This window comes from Microtus pennsylvanicus, chromosome 19, assembly GCF_037038515.1.
Source record: "Microtus pennsylvanicus isolate mMicPen1 chromosome 19, mMicPen1.hap1, whole genome shotgun sequence".
In the NCBI taxonomy this organism is placed as follows: Eukaryota; Metazoa; Chordata; class Mammalia; order Rodentia; family Cricetidae; genus Microtus; species Microtus pennsylvanicus.
This window is the reverse complement of record NC_134597.1, coordinates 1,558,465-1,568,971: the sequence shown is the minus strand read 5'-3', so window position 1 is coordinate 1,568,971 and position 10,507 is coordinate 1,558,465. Positions and strand designations below refer to the sequence as shown.

The 10,507-nt window shown below is 39.6% G+C and overlaps 1 pseudogene; it reads left to right on the top strand.

Annotated features, from left to right (window-relative positions):
* On the top strand, positions 1–6,581 carry LOC142838494 (nucleolar and spindle-associated protein 1 pseudogene; annotated as a pseudogene).
* Positions 6,582–10,507: the final 3,926 nt, after the last annotated feature.

Genomic DNA, 10,507 nt, shown 5'->3' with positions numbered 1-10,507 from the left:
ATGGAAGGTAAGTGAGGTTTCCACATCATGGCCCGGCAAAGACTTCCAATCCTTCTACTCCCAGCTATGAACAGAAAAACTTGGTCAAGCCCACATTTTTGAAGACAGGTAGGACTAAGTTGAAGGTCCATGAATAGCTGTCTCTCGGTGCCAGCCCTTTATTCTGCTCCAAGGTAATAACCAGAAACTCTGGAAATTACTGCACATATCCCAGATTCCCTTCATAGCTGAATTCCCATTAAGCTTTAACAATGGGAGTACTGGCTGAAGGTTTAATGAATACTTTCAGCATCCTCTGGTGAGCTGTGGATGACAACATCAATGCTTATCCTACTTATTTTTAAATTCTCTCAGCACCTTCAGGACCATTTCCACTGGGCCCCTTCAGAACTGTCAGACAAGATCTGCAGCAAAGATCTAAGCACACGGAAGCTTGGGCTTCAGTCATACCACTAACAACATCTCACTCTGTGTTTCTGCTCCCAGATCCAAGACCTCTGAGGCCCTCACCTCTAAAGGTAAGCATCAGCTCTGAATGTGGGGGAGGCTATCTCTCCTGTGACGCGTAGATTCCAGGAATTAACTAACTCTACCCACCTTTCCCCATCATGTTTCTACAAGACAGCTGAGAAAGCCTCTTCATCATCCACCTTTACAATGCCTGAGCAAATCACGCGTTGTATGTCCTTTGAGTGACTTAAGAATGATCAAAATATTTCACATGAAGTCTATCACATCAAGGTCTACTGCCATTCCATTAATAAGAGATTTATTGATAAACATGACCACAGCTACACATCTGCAAGAATATTCTAGAATACACTATTTCTGCTCGCATTCCATGAGCATTTAGGTATATCTTTCTAGGTCAATCAATAAAATGTTCTCTTCAAATTAATACATTATCTTCAAATAACTGACTTTTGACTTCCTATGCTTTCACCCACTTTTCCTGGGTGGAAAGATGAAGAAAATAAAGTAAGACAAACAATATTACTTTTAAAGAATCTCTAAGTCAACTCCTCAGGGAGTTCCAAAAAGATGTTTCAATTAGTATGACCTCTTTTTCAATAGCCATCAGAATACAAAATTTTTGACGATACATTCAATTTTCAGTTGTGACGTGGATTGTCACTCAAGTGAAATATAAAAGACAGATACAATCTCTCTGTCCAGGTAAAGAAAAAAATTCAATATATTTCCAACATTTCCTGACAGATTCAATAGTAAATAAATAGAAGAATGTTATCAAGTCCATAAATCTGATATTAGTTTCTATAACCTTCTGATAAATTCTGAAACCTCTGAAATTCTTAAGAATGTAAAAGGAACTCACCTGTCTTCTGGGTCCCAGGTTTAACTTTTTCAATTTATAGAGGATATAGAAGCATCTTATATGTCTTTTTAAATATAATTTTTATTGTATATTTTGGAGGCTTCTAACGTGATCTAATGTGATGCATACAGATAGTAAAGTGGTTATAAAAATGGAAAAAATAATATATACACCATTATATATAGTCACTTTTTGTGACCCAGGCAACTGAAATCTTATTTTTTTTTAACCCTCAAATACAAGAAAATTGTGTTAATTATAGTTTTCAAGTTGTGTGGGTCTTCTCTCTCATTTTCTTGAAGGGTTCAATGTGGATATTCCACAGTCCCCATCCCTCTGCTGTGTATACAGAATGCTCCTCAGTATTAAGCAGAGTGGGAACCTGGCTCTGAGAAACGGCAGAGTGGCAGTAAATTCATAAAGTCAAGATTCCAGACAGATCACTGCCATGTAGGTCTGTCCACAACTTAACCCAAGTGACAAAACCTGACCTTATCATCGGCAAAACCTTTTGTTAAACCTTAGGGACAAGAGGACTACATACATATTCTGTCCCGAAGATGATGGACACCTCAGTCAAATCTCCCATTGTGAGCTGAAGAGAGAAGAGAAGCCCAATCCATGCACAAGACCTGCATGCCTTTACCAGTGAGCACACGACCCGGTCAGCTCTCACAACGCCACTGGGTGGTGCATCTCATTCTCAAGCTCATCACATCTTCTCAGTAGGCAACTGTTAATATTTTTAAACCCAGATGAACAGGTGGGAATCTCAGTTTCTACCATTCTGTGCTAAGGGAAAGCAGACAGGTACTGCTCCAGCATCAGCAGGAACCACTTTCCAAGCTTGAATCAATTGCTTCATTCTTTTGGGATGGAAATAGTTACATTCTCCCCAAAATTATAAAATAAAATGCATTGTGAAATGGCTGAGATCATCTATAACTTTGCTTTTCTGTTTACTTTCAAATATTGCTTCAACTCTAAGAGTCTCCCTCAGTTACCAGTTGCCGGTTAGATTAGTAGCTTCTGTTGATAGTACTCACTTTAGAGTGATGACCTGATATTATTTTTAAGAAATATTTTAATTTCTTAAAATATTTCACACACTCAGCAAACTTACGATAAAGGTTGCCGTATTCTACCTGCACAACAGAGGATTAGTCACGGGAATTACAAACTGGTTGTTCTGTCTTCATCTGTAAATTTGCTAACAGTGCTAACAAAGTGTTCATCCTAAGAAAATAGAGTCTCATTTCAGACATTTAAAAATCCCTCCTGGGGTGGGAGAGATGTTAAAAGCACTAGCTGGTCTTGCAGAGGACGCTCGTTCAGTTCCCAGCAACCACATAGTGTTTTACAACCTCCTGTAAATCTAGTTCCACAGAATCCAAAACTTCTTCTGACCTCCATGGGCTCCATACATGCACACAGAGCACAGACATACATATTGGCAAATCACTCAAATACATAAATAAAATAATACTTAAAAAACCAAATACCTCCTGAACTGCCCCAGATCCAGTGTGTTACAAAAGGAGTAATGCATGTTGCATCCATTTTCTCTTGATTATAGAATTTTACTGCATTTTACTGCCTCTCTCTCTCTCTCTCTCTCTCTCTGTGTGTGTGTGTGTGTGTGTGTGTGTGTGTGTGTGTGTGTGTGCGCACGCGCGCGCGCGCCCTGGAGTCCTTGTGGTCTGTCATGTAAACTAACCAAGGAGGAAAAGAACCCAACGCCTAACATAGTGCTGACTTCTTCTTCATTGGTGCCATGACAAGGGTGACATCTCAGGGTTGTCTTTTTCAACATTCTACTCAGATGCAATAACCCAGAGTAATTTTCAAAGAACTCACCATAGTTTAAGTCAATTCTGTTAGGTCTAAACGGAGTTGTTGTTGTTTTTTATTTTATTTTTATCTGCCAATAAAAAGCACTGTCAAAATAAAGAAATTAAAGTTAAATAGAGCTATTTATTATTTACCATAAGTGAAGGAGACACTTAGGCACACTGTGTTATCTTTCCAAAAAAAAATGTTCAACCTTAGGAGATGAATGCACTTCAGATTTAATAGTGCTTGTATTAATGTTAATCAAAACAAGGCAAATTGTTATAGTTCATAGCCCCAGTTCCAGTCCATTCTTCCCAAAATCTAAACCTACCATTTGATTGATGTGTGTGTGTGTGTGTGTGTGTGTGTGTGTGTGTGTGTGTGTGTGTTTGAGATGGTGTCTCTCTGTGTAATCTTGGCTGTCCTGCACCTCACTGTGTGCACCATGCTGGCCTAGAATTCACAAAGATACCCCTATGGCTCTGCTAGGATTAAAGGCATGTACTAGCATGCCCAGTCTGGATTGTGGTTCTTAACACCTAACCATCAATCAAGTACTACCAAGGCTGAAATTCATGTCTGTCCCTTTGGCCACTTCTCTGGTATCATCTTTTGAGTATCCAAATTGAATGTGTGGTGATTTCAAGATTTCCAGTTTATCTTTAGTGAGATATTTTGAGTAACTTATTCCCTCTGTAATTAATAAAATACATCCTAAGAGAAAACAAGGAAGTGAATTTATCTCTGTGACAAGACCTTATAAATTAAATATTAACTGTGGATAAAATTATTCAGAGAATGCAAAGAAAAAGTCCTGAACACACTATACTACAAAGAAAGAGAGAGAGAGAACTAGTTAACAAATTCAGTAAAGTTGTTGAGTATAAAATCAACACAAAACTCTTCTATATATGTATAACAAACTATCCAAAAAGGATGAGTGAGATTCTCAAAACCCAATACCACTTACCTTAGAAACTACAAATAAAATAATTAGGTTTAAATTTAACAAACAGTGAAATGCTTTTATAGTGAGAAGTATTAATATTTATTTAAAACTTTAAGAATACAAATAAATGATAAGACATCATATGTTCATAGATTGAAAGAATTAAAGTATTTAAATGTCCATTCATACTACTCAGAATTAGATACCAATTTAGTGCAATCTCAATTACAATTCCAAAGTAATTTTTCACAGAAATAGTAAAACAATATTTAAATTTGGAAGACATTAACAAAATACCACAAGTAGCAAAATCAAAAACCAAAGCAAAGTTGAAAGTATCACAATACCTGACTCAAAACACAAAGTAATTATAAGCAAAACAGCATGCCACTGGTATTTTTTAAAAACTCATCAAGGGATGGAGATGGAATGATAGAAACTTACAAATTTATAGCCAACCGATTTTTGACAAAGGCACCAAGATATACAATACAGAAATGGCGTTCAATCAGTGAGTGATGCTGAGGAAATAGGCTATATATTTTCAGGATAATGGAATTAGAACACTATTTTAGAGCAGGCACAAAAACTCAAAATAAATAATAACTTGTATTTAAGACCTGTAATGGTAAACTAATAGACCAAAACATAGTGAGATAACTTTACAATATTGGTCTGAGAATTTTGTGCTTGGCAAATAACCCTCAAAATTCAAGTAATAAAAACATAAAAATTGGTTTCCTTTTCATAGCAAAATAAGCATTCAACTGAGTAAAGACACAAACTACACGTTTGCAAAGTATATATCTGAGAGGAGGTTAAGATTTGAAATATATAAGGAACATAAACAACCAAAAGCAAGAAAGCAATACAATTAAAGTGGACAAAGTATTTGAGCTGACAGCTCTAAAAAACAACACACATTAGGGCTGGAGAGATGGCTCAGTGGTTACGAGCAGTGGCTGCTCTCCCAGAGGTCCTGAGTTCAGTTTCCAGCAACCACATGGTGGCTCACAACCATCTATAATGAGATCTGGCACCCTTTTCTGTCTGCAGGTATACATGCAGGCAGAACACTGTATACATGATAATTTACAAAAGAAAATATTAATGTCCAACAAGTTCATTTTATGCCCAGCATCATTGGTTATTAGGGAGATGCAAATTAAATCAAATGGAAAAATCACTCCACAGAATATCTCTTCTTTAAAATAAAGATGAGAGACAACAAAGCTTAGAAAGGGTATGGAGAAAAGATCTCGGTGTTTTTTGTTGGAATGTTGGAAAGCATTGTAAAAAACACCACATGGACTTTCCTCAAAAAGTAAGAATATTATATGATCCAGCAGTCCTACATCTGAGAATACAGAGGGATTGAAATCAGTTGTGGTCAATAGGATTCTCCCACTCATTATTGTCCACAAAAATCAAAATATGGAATGCAGTGTCCCTCAGCAGTTGAGCAGATAAAGAAAGTGTGATACAAAGACACTATGGAAAATTACCAGACTTTGAAAAGAATGTAGTTCCGTCACTTGGAACAAGATGGATGAATCTTGAGGACATAAGACTAAATGCCAGTTACAGAAATGCAACTTCCACAAATCTGAATGTCAAATATGGATCAGTAGAACTCAAAGAAATACTTGGGAGCAGTAAAGAGGGGCTGTGAAGTTATTAGTTCAAGGCATAAAAAGTTTCAGCTACGTTTTAAGGAAATGGAATCCATTGATGAATATATTGGGAGAAAAAATGAAACACTTTAAAGGACACAATTCACTTAATGGACTAAAGCAGCTTGAGAAAAAAGGGAGAGGGACCCCCCATTCCAGCAAGAGGAAGACTCTCTGTTCCCTGTACTCCTGCCAGGCAGCAGTTCTCACGAGACCAGTTCCGCGGCTCTGAAAGTCAGGATACTATGTGTCTGATGGGGTCAGGCAAACACTCTGCGCTGTCAGCAACTAAGATGAATGTCAGGTTTTCAGCTGCTACCAAGGATAATGAACATAAGTACTCCCTGACCAAGACTCCAGCCAGAAAGTCTCCATGTGTGACCCTACCCGGGAGTGCTTCACAAGGCCAGTCTGTGTTCAGGACACCTAAGTTAAAGACCACAGAGAGGAATTCTACTACTGCAGTGGTTACCCCATCCAAGTTGGCAGCTGAAGCAGCACAGACTCCAGGCTCTAGTAAGAAACCGGTCTTGGATCTCCAAGGCAAGCTTGTCTCGGCCCCTCCACTACAAGCCACACGAAGGAAAGCTGAAACCTTGGGGGCAATCTAAAGAAAACAGTTCTCTGAAGGAGGGTGTGAGCAGAGTTAGCTTCCACCGGAGAACTTACAAGCAGCCTCACCTCCACACCAGGGGAAGAACAACGGAAGAAACATGAGCAAGAACGGAAGGAGAGGAAAGCAAAGGTCCTAAACGCTCGCAGAAACCTGGTTATGACTAAAGCCCAGTGATCCGCCGATCCCTTGACTCCCAACTTGGTTCTCTGTTGTAAATGTTCATCACCTCCTCTACTCCAGTCGAAAGCTCTCTTTCTACCATAACTTTCGGCCATAATTTGTGGAGTATCTCTTCTCTGTGTGCTATAGCTCTGAAAATACATTCTCACTTGTAAGTTCATAACTAAAGTGGTTTTCACCTATTGTCCTGTAGAACTCTGCTTTTTAAGCGACCTGTCCTTGGGGTTCTTGACGTGGGTTTTCCATGCCAAGGTCCTGTAGTTCAAAGAGAGACAGCCCGTGTCCTTTCTGGACAGAAGCAGTTCCGTCGTGGCAGCAAGCCATGGCGGAAGCTTAGCTTGCGAGTGTGAGTGAGATACAGTCCACAGGGAAGGGAGGCTGGAGAGGCCACCTCTGCCTTCACTGTCTGGAAACCTAACAATCCTGTCGATTTGGTTATGGATCACTTTTATCAAGGTAAAAACATGCCTTAGCTTATAGGAGTCTTGTTCAGATCATTTCATGTAATTGCCAACTGTCAATCATATTTTTAAAACAGAATGCCTTGGCTCTTTCTACTTGTTAATAAAAGCCATAGGGCAGAGGGAGTGTGTGCCTCAGTTGTACAGCCTTGTGTACCACACACTGGACCCTGGATTTGACCCTGGTACCAATCTGAGGAACTGAAATTCTCATCAAAAGCAAAACTGGGAATTGCAACTATCCAGGCTCCCATCTCTGTCAGACTTAAGCCTTCCTCGTTGTAAGGAAGAGAGGAGAGCAGCTAAACACAGCCTTGAGTTCTTTGCTCTGCCATGTGAAGATTCTGAGTTGTGTGTAATGCTTATGATTGTCATAAATAAAATGAAATGTTTTCATTGTGGAAAAAAAAGTTTCAGCTAGATAGGGCAACAGTTTTGTGAGATCTCATGTGGGATGAGTGCAACCAATGTCAATCATATACTTCAAATAGATGAGCAAGGTGGTGGTGGCGCAGGCCTCTAATCCCAGCACTCAGGAGGCAGAGGCAGGCAGATCTCTGTGAGTTTGAGGCCAGCCTGGGTTACAAGAGCTAGTTCCAGGACAGGCTCCAATGCTACATAGAAACCCTGTCTAAAAAAAAAAAAAAAAACAGCTGCGTAATATTTAAATGTACATTACAAATAGTTTGTCCGGTAAATGAGATAATGGATCTGTTAATTTGCTTCTTTAATCATTCCACATTGTATACATATATTAAGACACTAATCAATTACATCTTGCCAATTAATACAATTAAGATTTTTTTTAAAGATGGTATCATTGGAAAAATGGTCAGGAATATAAAGAACCCCTATATTATTCCCATCTATAATTATGTAAAAATGTAATATCTTTTGTTTATATGTTATATATTGCTGACTATTTGGGGGAGGTCAGTTCCCAGAAGTCAGCACCAGGGTATGTAAAGAAAATTCGTGAATGTGGTAGAGACTAGACTTCCTTTCTACCTCTGGGGTAAATAAGGAAGCGCACACTTTCCTGGTGGTAACTTTCTCCTACACTTTAACTTACATAGTCTCTCTTTCTTGACAATCTCTCTTAACATGCCAACATTTCTCTCCTGCACAGTTACATATTTCAATATTCAGTTACAACATCTCATTTTACATGACTACGCATCTTTCTTTGACACAAATTTTCCTCTACATCTCTTTTCTATAAAGCCTCATGCTCCTCGTCTCCACACATTCCCAAATCTCCACACAGCCACAGCTATACATCTCATTTACATATCCTCTAGCCATACAACACTTTACGCAGTTCCTAGGCACAGCTCCTCTATGTAGCAGCAGCTCTTACACACAGCCCTCTCTCACACTCCACTCACTCACTTACACACACCTACTTCTTTGCCGGGGGCCAGCCTCAGCAGAGAAATGGGTCTCAAATCTGGGATGTCTGGAAGGCCGAGGGAGTACACGAACACAGGATTCTGATGCAGGCTATCAGCTGTGGGGCAAGCTCTTCTTCTTCTTCTTCTTCTTCTTCTTCTTCTTCTTCTTCTTCTTCTTCTTCTTCTTCTTCTTCTTCTTCTTCTTCTTCTTCTTCTCCTTCTCCTTCTTCGTCTTCTTCCTCTTCTCTCTTTCTTCCTCTGTCTCTCTCTTTCTGCCATAAGCTTTAAACCTCAGTCTTTATTGTAAATTTTACACAAGGGAAGTGATACTTTTTTCTTGTCACAGGTTAATCATTACATGGGCAAAACGGTTCACAGAAAGTATAAAGATTTTTAAACCAAAACATCATCATTTATCATCACATTTCCCTAGTTCCCAAGACCCATGCCAGCCACTATATTCTTAATTCTTAGCTAAGTTAATCATAAAACAATTTCCAAGGCTTCCACTTCAGAGGCAGACTACTTGTAGTTTACAGAAGCATAGTTCAGTGGGTTTTACTTCACTATCGTACCTTTCCCATTGTTGTTCCCCACTATTCCAATTTTGATTTATAAGGTCATAGGCACTTGGCCCCAAAGACCTGGGTTCTTCAGAAACTTTATTCATCATAGGCAAGTTCCTTTCTGTTTCAGTATAATTCTTTTGCCAAGTTTTATAATCAGGCAAAGAACAATTTCTGCATTTTCCCAAATTGCTCCAATTCTTTCATCAGTCAGGTTTTTCCCATTAAAAAAAACCCATGTTTTATAGCTCTAATGCCTGCCTGCTCTGTCAGATCAAAAAGGCTCCTATTGTCATACAGCATCCATATTTTCAGAAGCCACTGGTGTGGAAAGAGAAAAAGAACATGAACAACAAGTGCACTAGTAGAATTGCTATAACCAGGATCATCTGTGACATTGCCAAATGCGTATGCAGACACCATAGAAGCGGCACCTGGGACATGTGGGTTATTTCTCCTTGATCCTCAAGTAACACGCTCATTTAGCTTCCACTGGGATGCCTGGGGGGAATTGCTTCTGGTATCTCGGGAGCCACAGGTGGAGGGGACTATGCTTTGCCTTCTCCGGCACTTCTATGTCAGCCACTCAGCCTTCACTCACCTGTCCATTCTCACTCCTCCACTCTCGGCTCTGCCTCTCTGCTCTCTTGCCTCTTGCCCTTTGCTCTCTGCCCCCTTCCATCTCTGCCCTCTGCTGCCTCTGCCTTCTTGCTCTGTGCCTCATTGCCTTCTCCTGTCCTGTCTCTCCTCTAACAGCCAAACCCTGGACAATAATACTCAAAACTTGAGTCACGCAGTTTCTCTCAGGCTAGAAATGTCGCAGTGACCCATGCACATAGCTCTAACTGGGTGAGGGTATTGAGACAGAAAATGGCATTGAAAATCAAGACTTAACAATAACAATTCGTTAGAAGGATTTTGAGTGGTAAGGAATATATGCAGACTAAAGTTGCTTCAAACACTGGCTTTGAATCAGGAAACAATACCTGGGGAAATGTCCTTGTGCATGTGTCTCAATCTACTTTGAATCTGATGAGGTCTTGGCTAAATGTGTAAGAGACTGTCCTTGTAGCTCAGAATTCTCCCGTCAGGAAGAGTTATGGAAAATATCCTAGCTTTATTTCTGTTCATCAATATTATATAACAAGTAGAATCACCCTCTAGATCATGCACAGATGTATTTGTGCTCAACAGATGGGAAATATGCATGAGATAATCCCGCAAGCAGTGGGAATACACCCAAAACTTTTCTTAGGGAAGAAATTAAATTCTTAGGGGAGAAATGAAGTGACTCATGAGAGAAGTTACAGACAGGAGCAACTGGTTTCCATGCTCAGCGGCCCCATGGCTTTGCCAGGTGGGGCTCCCCACCAGGGAATCATGTGTCTGATGGATCACCCTGCTGAACATTAATTGTCACCTTCCGTATACTCCCACGGTAGCCCTCTACAATTAAGTTTCAGATTTTCTTTTAGGGATTTTCTGTGTATGTAAATGGG